The sequence below is a fragment of the Bos javanicus genome, chromosome 13 (assembly GCF_032452875.1).
Source record: "Bos javanicus breed banteng chromosome 13, ARS-OSU_banteng_1.0, whole genome shotgun sequence".
Taxonomy (NCBI): domain Eukaryota; kingdom Metazoa; phylum Chordata; class Mammalia; order Artiodactyla; family Bovidae; genus Bos; species Bos javanicus.
The window spans coordinates 40,644,021-40,654,203 of NC_083880.1; positions in this window are offsets into that span (position 1 = coordinate 40,644,021).

The window sequence follows — 10,183 nt, forward strand, 5'->3', positions numbered from 1 at the left end:
TTGTGACTGGTTTATTTCATTCAGTATAATGTCCTTAAGCTTCCTTCATGTTGAGCACACATCAGAATTTCCTTTCTTAAGACTGAATAATATTCCATCATACAATTTCCCAGGTGGTACAGTGGGAAAGAATCTGCCTGCCAATGAAGGCGACATGGGTTGGATCCCTGGCTCAGGAAGATCTTCTGGAGAAGGAATTAGCAACCCACTCCAGTATTCTGGCTTGGGACATCCTATGGACAGAGAAGCCTGTCAGGCTATGATCTATGGAGTCCCAACTCAGTCATGTCCAGTCATGTCCAACTGAGCGACTAAACAACAACAATATTCCATTGTAGGTGTGTGCTGTATTTTGTTTCTCTGTTCATCCATCAGTGGACACCTGGGTTGCATCCATGTTTTACTTATTGTGAATAAGGTTCTTATTCACTTATTTTTATGAACATAAAAATGACCTCTTTCCCTGCTTTCCATTCTTTTGGGTATGTCCCCTGAAGCAGAATTGCTAGATCATGTAATTCTGTTTTTAATTTCTTGAGGATCTGCCATCCTATTTTCCACAGTGGCTGCACCATTTTAAATACATTCCCACCAACTGTGCATAAGGGTTTGAATTTCACCAACACTTGTTATTTTCTGGTATGTTTTTATAGCAGCCATCCTAATGGGTGTAAGGGGGTAAAATTTATACATCACACTTAACACAGAGGAAATTCCAACTAGAATAAACTAAAGTGAAACTAAAGTGAAAACGAAGACTTTAAAACTCTTAAAGAAAAAAATAATAGGCAAGTGTCTTTATGACTTCCAAGCAAGGAAGAATTTCTTAACACACATAGAAAATGCACAAACTCATAAAGAAAAATATTAATAAATATTACATTGAAACTAGAATGTTCTGTATGAGAACGACACCAACAAGATGCAAAGACAAACCATGGACTAGAAAGTGACATTTGCAGGATGTGAGTCCGTCAGAGCTCTGCAGCTAAAATACATAAAGAACTACACATCAACAAGAAAAATGTGACACAGAAAGATGAACAAAGGATTAGAATGAGCGATTCATAGGAAGAGTAACCTACATGGGCAGTAAACATGAAAAGGCACTCAAACTTACCAGAAAAGCAAACAGCAAAAGGAGAGTACAACAAGGCAGCTTTCTATACCCAGAGGACAAGGCAAGGATGGCAGGCAGATCCCTCTGAGCGTCAGGAAGGGCACCAGGAAAGAACTTGCACGCACTTTGAAGAGCACATTTATATCAAGCACCATTGCAGATGGTGTCATAACCTGTGATGCTATGGTTCTGTAACCGGAAGTGGGGTCTGGCTGCTCACCTCTCAAAAAGCAATGAAAGAGGCAAGGTTGGTGGAAAGGAAAGTTTGCTTTATTTCAGGTGTTCAGATGCTGGCCGCTTGGAGGGAGGGCAGACATCAGTCCAAAGGCTGACTCCCTCCACTGACTATCAGTGTACAAGAGCTTTTATAGATGGACGGAGGGGCTGCATGTAGAAACAGCACAGTCAGCTCTTGAAATTGGTCATTGGTGATCTGACCAGCATCATCTTGATTATTTTAAGTACAATTAATCTTCATTTCCAGGGTCAGTTTGTTTCCATTTCTTGAGGCCAATTCTTGGAATTGTGGCAGCTCGTGTCATGGCTGGGGCTTCCCAGGTGGCTCAGTGGTAAAAAATGGAGACCTGGGTTCAATCCCTGGTCTGGAAAGATCCCCTAGAGCAGGAAATGGCAACCCACTCCAGTTTCCTTGCCTGAAAAATCCCATGGACAGAGGATTCTGGTGGGCTACAGTCCATGGAGTCACAAAGAGCTGGACACAACTTACCGAGTAATAACAACAAATGTCATGGCGATAGTCTGCTCATCATGTAGTGAACTTCTCCATCTGGTGGGGGTTTCAGTATCTACCAGACAGCTCACAGAATATGGCCCAGAATATTATCTATAGCCCTTGAGAAGGAACTGAAGGTCCTTATTTATGCTTAATGACTAAACTAATATTATCTTTCCTTTGTTTCTGCATGTTCTCACTTCTCTGATTAAACTTATTCTTTGGCTAAATATTTCCATAGACAAAAAGCAGCAGAGGGCATGGGCGGTGGGGGGGGGGAGGGGCGGGTAGAGAACCATGGGATCCTATTCCATTTCAGTTCCATCTCTAAATATATACTTGACAGTCACATTGTCCGTACACTCATCACCAGCTTCTTGTGACCCCTGAGAGCTTGAAATGTGGCTCATCTAAACCAAGAAATTCATATCGGATTTGAAGACTTTGTATGAAAGAAATACTATAGGGTGTTTCACTAACATATTGGTTATATGTTGAAATGGTATATTAAACAAAAATATGTTAGTAAGATTAATGTTATCAATTTGTTTGTATCTTTTTTTTAATGTGGCTACTAGAACATTTTCAGTTACATACATAGCTCTCGTCTGTGGCTTAATTATATTTCTAGTAAGAAAGTCTCTGTGCAGAAACTCTGTTGTAAACACAAAGAGACACGATCAAAATGTTAATTGTTCTGTTGTTTGAAATGGCAAAAATTGGGGCACATTAGTGCCCACTGCCAGGAAAACAATGAGAAGCACATGTTGCTGAAAGATTTAAACTGTGAGTAAAACCCACGTTAAAGTGAAAGACACAGAACAATTCACTGTATCATTTGCAGGGAAGGAGGGGGCATTCAGATGAAGTGAAAATGTAAAATGTGGGCAGAAGAGACATAATCAGATCCTGCAGAGTGACCGGCCCTGGCAAGAGGACAGCAGGGCGAGCCGTACGTACAGAGATGATGCACTCAGAACAGCTTCTTTCAGTTTAAAAACCAAGTGTGCTAGGCAAATGTGGCTAAGTGCCAACTTTTGTCAAATACTCATCCAATCTGAGTGTGGCCCCGTGACATCTATGCTATGCTATTCTCTACATGTTTGCATGCTAAAAATAATTCATCGTTTTTTAAAGAAACGGTCGTGAAGAGATTTGTATCTCATGCAGAGGGGTTTGGACTTTATTCTTTTGGTCAACCTTTAGAAGCCATAGAAGGGTTTTAAACAGGGGACAAGATTTCCTTTTGGAGGAAGCATTTTGGCAGCCTCATTTTAGGCTCACCCAGTCCAGCTAATAAAAGTCAAGAAAAAGATTTCATTGCTTCCGACACATACTTTTCACCTCGTTTAAACAGCTCTGAGACTTGGGCCACCTTGTGCGAAGAGTTGACTCATTGGAAAAGACTCTGATGCTGGGAGGGATTGGGGGCAGGAGGAGAAGGGGACAACAGAGGATGAGATGGCTGGATGGCATCACTGACTCGATGGATGTGAGTCTGAGTGAACTCCGGGAGTTGGTGATAGACAGGGAGGCCTGGCGTGCTGCGATTCACGGGGTTGCAAAGAGTTGGACACGACTGAGAGACTGAACTGAACTGAACTGAGACCAGGCTGTGCCGTGCTGGCCAGTCAGGAGTCAGGGCGCGGGTGTTGCTGACGTCAGCACTTGCAGGATGGGCAGCAGGCCCCTGCGTGAGTGTCCTGGGGATGATGGAGCGGCCTTAAATGCTGCCCAGGCTTGCTCCTCAGGGTGCAGAGAGCAGCAATGCTGACAAACCTCAGTATCAGCGACTCTGAATCAAAGCGTGATCTATGTGATTTACAAGGATGGGTTCTATATGTGTAGGACTTTTAAAACAGTGTTAACTTTCTGAATTAGTTCATAGTTTCCTTTTTATGTGTGCGTAAGAATGGAATTTTTTAAAACTTTTTATTTTGCATTGGGATAGAACTGATTAACAATGTTGCGATAGTTTCAGGTGAACAGCAAAGGGACTCAGTACATATATATGTATCCATTCCCCCTGAAACTCCTCTCCCATGGTGGATTTTTTTTTAGTTAAAAAAACTTTTTTTTTTTAAAAGTTCCCTAGTGGTCCCTGGAGTGATTGAGACTCCGTTTTCACTGTCAGGATCCCAGATTCTATCCATGGTCAGGGACCTAAGATCCCACAAGCCACAAGGTCAAAAATAAAAATGAAATTTTTAAAATCATGGTAAAATTCACGTAATGTGAAATTTACCACCTTACCCGTTTTCAAGTATATGGCTCAGTGGCTTTAAGCACATTCACCTTATGCAACCATCGCCACCATCTGTCTCCAGAACTATTTTTATCATGTGCAGCTGGGATTCTGGCCCCTTTATGCAATAACTGAGAAGGCTGAGCTCCAAAGAACTGATGCTTTTGCATGGTAGTGTTGGAGAAGACTCTTGAGGGTCCCTTGGACTGCAAGGAGATCCAACCAGTCAATCCTAAAAGAAATCAATCCTGAATATTCATTGGAGGGACTGATGCTGAGGCTGAAGCTCCAATACTTTGGCCACCTGATGCAAAGAGCCGACTCATTGGAAAAGACCCTGATTCTGGGAAAGATTGAGGACACGAGGAGAAGGGAACGACAGAGGATAAGATGGTTGGATGGCATCACCAACTCAATGGACATGAGTTTGAGCAAGCTCCAGGAGATAGTGAAGGACAGGGAAGCCTGGTATGCTACAGTTCATGGGGTCCCAAAGAATCAGATACAACTGAGCAACTGAACAACAAATGCAATAACTCCCATTCCTGCCACCAGAACAAACCAGTCTCCAAGTCTCACACAGGTCCGTCTGATCAGTAGGGGCTCCTGAAATCACAGCAGAACTCTAGTCCAAGGAGTCTGGAGGGGGTTGTTTAGCGAGGTGCCCTCAGGGGCCTGGTTGGAGGTGGGGACCACTCTGCCATCTGTGCTGTCAGTGCCCACCAGCCCTGGTCCAGGAAGCCTGGGGCGGGATTGTTCGAAACAGAGAAACCTGAGCAGAGGCAAATTCTGTGACTTGGAACCACAAAAGTTGACCTTGCTTGAACTCTGTCCCTAGGGACCCATGCCTGTAACTCCCAGTAGAGTCCTCTGCAGGGTCCCAATGGCAATGGGACATCACATATCCTCCAGGATGAGACTCTGTCAGGGCCAGTCCAGGCTGAAGACCTTATGAAGATCTTCTGAAAGGCCCATGTCCTGGAACTTCTCATCTCAGTGAATTGCTCCTCTAATGCGTTTCCTTTCCCAACCACCCAGGTGCCTCTTGGGCTCCCCTACCCCAGGCTTTCCCAGTTGCCATGTGGTCTGAGGGTTGTGCTGTTGACGAGTGGGGTTGTTTATGCCCAGTTCTCTGTCTGGTCAGCTCGTGAGTTCCCTCCTTCCTTTCCTCAACCAAAAAAAAAAAAAAAATGAGGAAAGCAAACAACTACAAATCCTAACAGCTTTTATCCAGTTCTCAAGCTTTCACCCACTTTCAGTGCTCCTGTCACCAGTGGTTGTGTCATCAGCAGAGTGCTTTGGGGACAATCAGATTTTGATGCATCAAACTGGCAAAAACACATTAAAGGAGATCTCAGTAATTCCAGCCCCAAATCCAAGCAGATAAGGATGAGATTACTCAAGAACAGATGCCGAGTGACAGAAACTAAACTCATCCAACGAGAAAGCTCATTAGTATTCATCACCCAAGACCCCAAGTCTAACCGCTTTGGGTAGTGGGTTTTATATATTTATTTCAAAATCATCTGGAAATCTCTGGCTCCTGGAGGTAGCTCCCTTTAAATCTTTTTTGAAAGACACGGTGCCGCCATTTGCCTGCCTCCACTGATGTTTTCCATTTCCTCAGGCCGGTCCAGCCTTTGACACCAAGACTAATATTTGGTGACAGATGGCTCTGTGAGCTTCTGGTAAGGCCATATCTCACTTTTGGAATGCAAGCGATAACCGGGTGCCTCTAGAGACTTATTTATTATACTATTATTACGTGCAAACTCATTTGTTGTAAAACATTCTGCCAGTCAACTTGAACCCTCTCTTCCCCAGCTGTCACGTTGGCAGCTCAAAGGACAGCGACAGCTGATGCTGATGGACAGGACGTCTGCCATCTCCTGTCTTCCCAAATTTAAAGCCGGATGCTTCCCGATCGAGGGAACGTGCTAGAGACAAGAGCTAGGAAGGCACTCTGCAGCATCCTGCTGGTTAATAACCATGGAGGTTTACTGAGAGTCCCTTGGACTTCAAGGAGATCAAACCAGTCAATTCCAAAGGATATCAACCCTGAATATTCACTGGAAAGACTGATGCTAAAAGCTGATGCTCTAGTACTTCAGCCACCTCATGCAAAGACTTGACTCACTGGAAAAGACTCTGATGCTGGGGAAGATTGAGGGCAAAAGGAGAAGTGGGCAGCAGGATACGGGATGGTTAGATAGCATCACCAACTCAGTAGACAAGAATTTGAGCAAACTCCAAGAGTTAGTGCAGGACAGAGAAGCCTGGCGTGCTGCAGTCCATGAAGTCACAAAGAACTGGACACAACTTAATGACTGAACAACAACAACAAGTTTACCAAGTGGCATTTGCAGGGTCCTGTTGCCAGGCTTCCTAGCACTTGTGAGCATACTTATGGCAACGGTATGAAATCAGCTGAAAGCAGACCACCTCGCTTTCTCCAGAGTCACGGGAATGCTGTCAGTCTTCCATCCTGGTCCCAATTCTTGCCAAGGACCAGTTCTTTCTCCTTTTCAGAGATGCCAGCATCCAATCTCCAAGCTCAAACATTTCTCATAGACACCTTGGCAATAATATAAGAAGTAATGATTTATTCAGTCACTCACTTAATAAAGGCATGCAATAAATACTAGCTAGTGGTATTATTGGGCTTTCCAGGTGGCACTAGTTGTAAAGAACCCACCTGCCAATGCAGGAAGCATAAGAGACACGGGTTTGATCCCTGGGTCAGGAAAATCCCCTGGAGGAGGGCATGGCAACCCACTCCAGTATTCTTGCCTAAAGAATCCCATGGGCAGAGGGGCCTGGCAGGCTACAGTCCACAGGGTTGCAAAGAGTCAGACGTGACTGAAGCAACTGAACATGCATGCATGCAATAGTGTTATTACTTGCTGTTTCCTGGTGGCTTCGCTGGTAAAAAATCAGCCTGCAGTGCGGGAGATCTGGGTTCGATCCCTGGGTTGGGAAGATCCCCTGGAGAAGGGAACAGCTACCCACTCCAGTATTTTGGCCAGAAGAATTCCTTGGACTGTATAGTCCATGGGGTTGAAAAGAATCGGACATGACTGAGCAGCTTTCACTTTCACTTTTCTGTGGAAACATGTTAAGGACAGGATAGACCTCTGTGCATGGATTCAATCAGGAGGTTACTTTTGGAGTGAGTCTCAGAGGACTAATAGGAGTTTGACAAGTGGACTACTGGGGGCTTAGTAGTTCTGGGCATGAGTGTGCCAGGGGAGGTGTTACCTGAACAGGTAACCATTTTTACCTGTGAGCAATTAGAATTTTCTTATGTGAAGAGAGCTCACGTTAGGCTCCTGAGTCTCCCATTTTAACCCCACGGTGACCTTAAACCTCAGCAAGTCCTCTTGGGAGAATGTGGGAGAGGAACGATTATTAATATATTGGATTGGCCCAAAAGATCATTCAGGTGTTTTTTTTTTTCCATAAGAACTTACAGGAAAACCCAAACGAACATTTTGAGTTTTCATGTGAAGAAACAGGTATATGCACAGTAATAATAATTCTCAGTTTGCACATTATCTTGCCCGAAGTTGAATAACTTCACAAGTTTCTTCTTCATTTTTCTTTGTTTTACTTTTACTTATTTATTTATTTGGCTGCATCAGGTCTTAGTTTTGTCATGTGGGATCTTTGGTTGCTGCTCACAGACCCTCTATTTATGGCTCACGAGCTTCAGAACTCGAAAGCTCAGTAGTTGTGGCTCCTGGACTTAGCTACGGCATGTGGGATCTTAGTTTCCCCACCAAGGATTGAACCCACATCCCCTGCATCACAAGGCAGATTCTTAACCACTGGCCCATCTGGGAGGTCCCACACAAATTTCTTGGTATTGTGCGGAAGGATTCTGAAGGTTCCTGGGGCACTTATTGTCATGGCCCATCTGCAGGTTGGAGAAGAATTTCCAGACATGAGGCAAAATAAGAGAAAAATAAAGTTTATTAGAGTGGAAGACACTGTTAGAACAGCAGACTGGTTCAAGGGAGAGCTGACCTCTTACGTGGGCTACTGCTGTTGCTGCTGCTGCTAAGTCCCTCTAATCGTTTCCGACTCTGTGCAACCCCATAGACAGCAGCCCACCAGGCTCCCCGTCCCTGGGATTCTCCAGGCAAGAACACTGGAGTAGGTTGCCATTTCCTTCTCCAATGCATGAAAGTGAAAAGTGAAAGTGAAGTCGCTTAGTTGGGCCCGACTCTTAGCGACCCCATGGACTGCAGCCTACCAGGCTCCTCCATCCATGGGAGTTTCCAGGCAAGAGTACTGGAGTGGGTTACCATTGCCATCTCTGATGCGGGCGAGTAGCCAGTTTTCATAGCCTCAAGACAGAGAAAATTCCTACTGGAATGGTGGCATTAGGTGATTGGTTAGAATGCTATAGAGTGGTAGCAGGGTGGGTATTTTACCTAACATGGGATCAGGCAACTGGCAGGTTTAGATCCAGAGGCTCATGGCAACAGTTGCCATGGGGCTTGGTCAGTTCCAGAGATTTTTGTCCTGTGACCTTGATACAGGGCTCCACACATAATGTTGCCCTCATGTCACATGGGAGAGTCTGTTTTATTCTAATAAATGAATATTTAACAAATGTTTACAAGGACTTTTGAAGGTTTATTTGTGACCTGAATCCTTAAGGTGTAGTGCCTTTCCAAGAGTCCTCTGCGTAGACGGAAAGGACCAGGACCCTGGTTTAGCCAGCTCCCACCTCCAACCCTCTCCCCCAGGAAATCTCCAGAAACAGAATATTGCAGGGACCCCATGGGCAATACAATGACCTGGGAAATCGAATGTCTTCCCTGTTTCTTCCTACAGAAGCAGCTCTGCGAGAACTGGGTAGGGACAGATTGCATCCCATCTTCTCTGTGGCCTCAGGGGAAGAACTGCTGATTAAAAACGGAAGGTTGACATCATTCCCGCTGGGCAAACTTGAGATATTTGAAGAGACTCTCAACCCAGTAGGACTCTCAAACCCTGCTCGGAGCGAGCAAAAGGAGACTCAAAGCTTTCCCCTTGGAGGCCCATCTTGGCCTGAGCTCATCATCAAATGAGGAGCGTGTGGATGTTTATGTGGCCAGTGCTGCCCCGGTCAGAAAAGCAGTCATCACAGCACCTCGCTTTATCACTTCCTGCAGAACCTAGATTCCAAGTCACGCCAAGCCTCTCTTGTCGGAACAGGGGAGATGACATTGGCCCACGTGAGTCTAGAGTAGCACACCGGCTCTCAATTGCAAAACTGGTCTGTGGCCTTACTTGACCCCTCCAGCCTAATGCTGCATCCATTTGCCAAACCCAACAAGCTCCTTCAGGGCAGCAGAAAGCTGCTGAGATTTTAAATAGATGTCACATATTATTGTAGCTGCCTTTTGGGGTCATGGCCATCTTTCTCCATTCTGGTGATTATAGGCAGGGACTCTGACCTAGCTATATTCTCATGGAGGGGGAGAGGCGGGGTGAGGGATGATCCCTGGCCCATAAGAAGCAGACCACAGGCTGGGGAGAGGCCCCTTGCCTCTTATCCCTGTCCACCAGCGCTCTGACCTGGCCTCCAATGCTTTCCTGATGAGGCTGTCTCTGCCTGGGCTTCCCTAAGTCCTGCTTGGATTCCGCACCTCCTCGCCTAGCACACGCAACTTGACAAGGAGAAAACCAACATCCCCAGGCCGGGACCTCAGCGGGAGCTGTTGGCCAGAATGGCAACACCTGGCCTCTCCATGTGATTTCTTGGCATCCTCATAACCTAGTGGATGAATTGAGAGAGAGCAAGAGACGCTTTCCCTTCAGACTGGAAGCTGTATTGCCTTGTCTAACCTGGCTTCGGAAAGGCAATGGCATCCCATTCCAGTACTCTTGCCTGGAAATTCCCATGGATGGAGGAGCCTGGTAGGCTGCAGTCCATGGGGTTGCTAAGAGTTGGTCCCGACTGAGCGACTTCACTTTCACTTTTCACTTTCATGCATTGAAGAAGGAAATAGCAACCCACTCCAGTGTTCTTGCCTGGAGAATCCCAGGGACGGGGAGCCTGGTGGGCTGCCGTCTATGGGGTTGCACAGAGTCG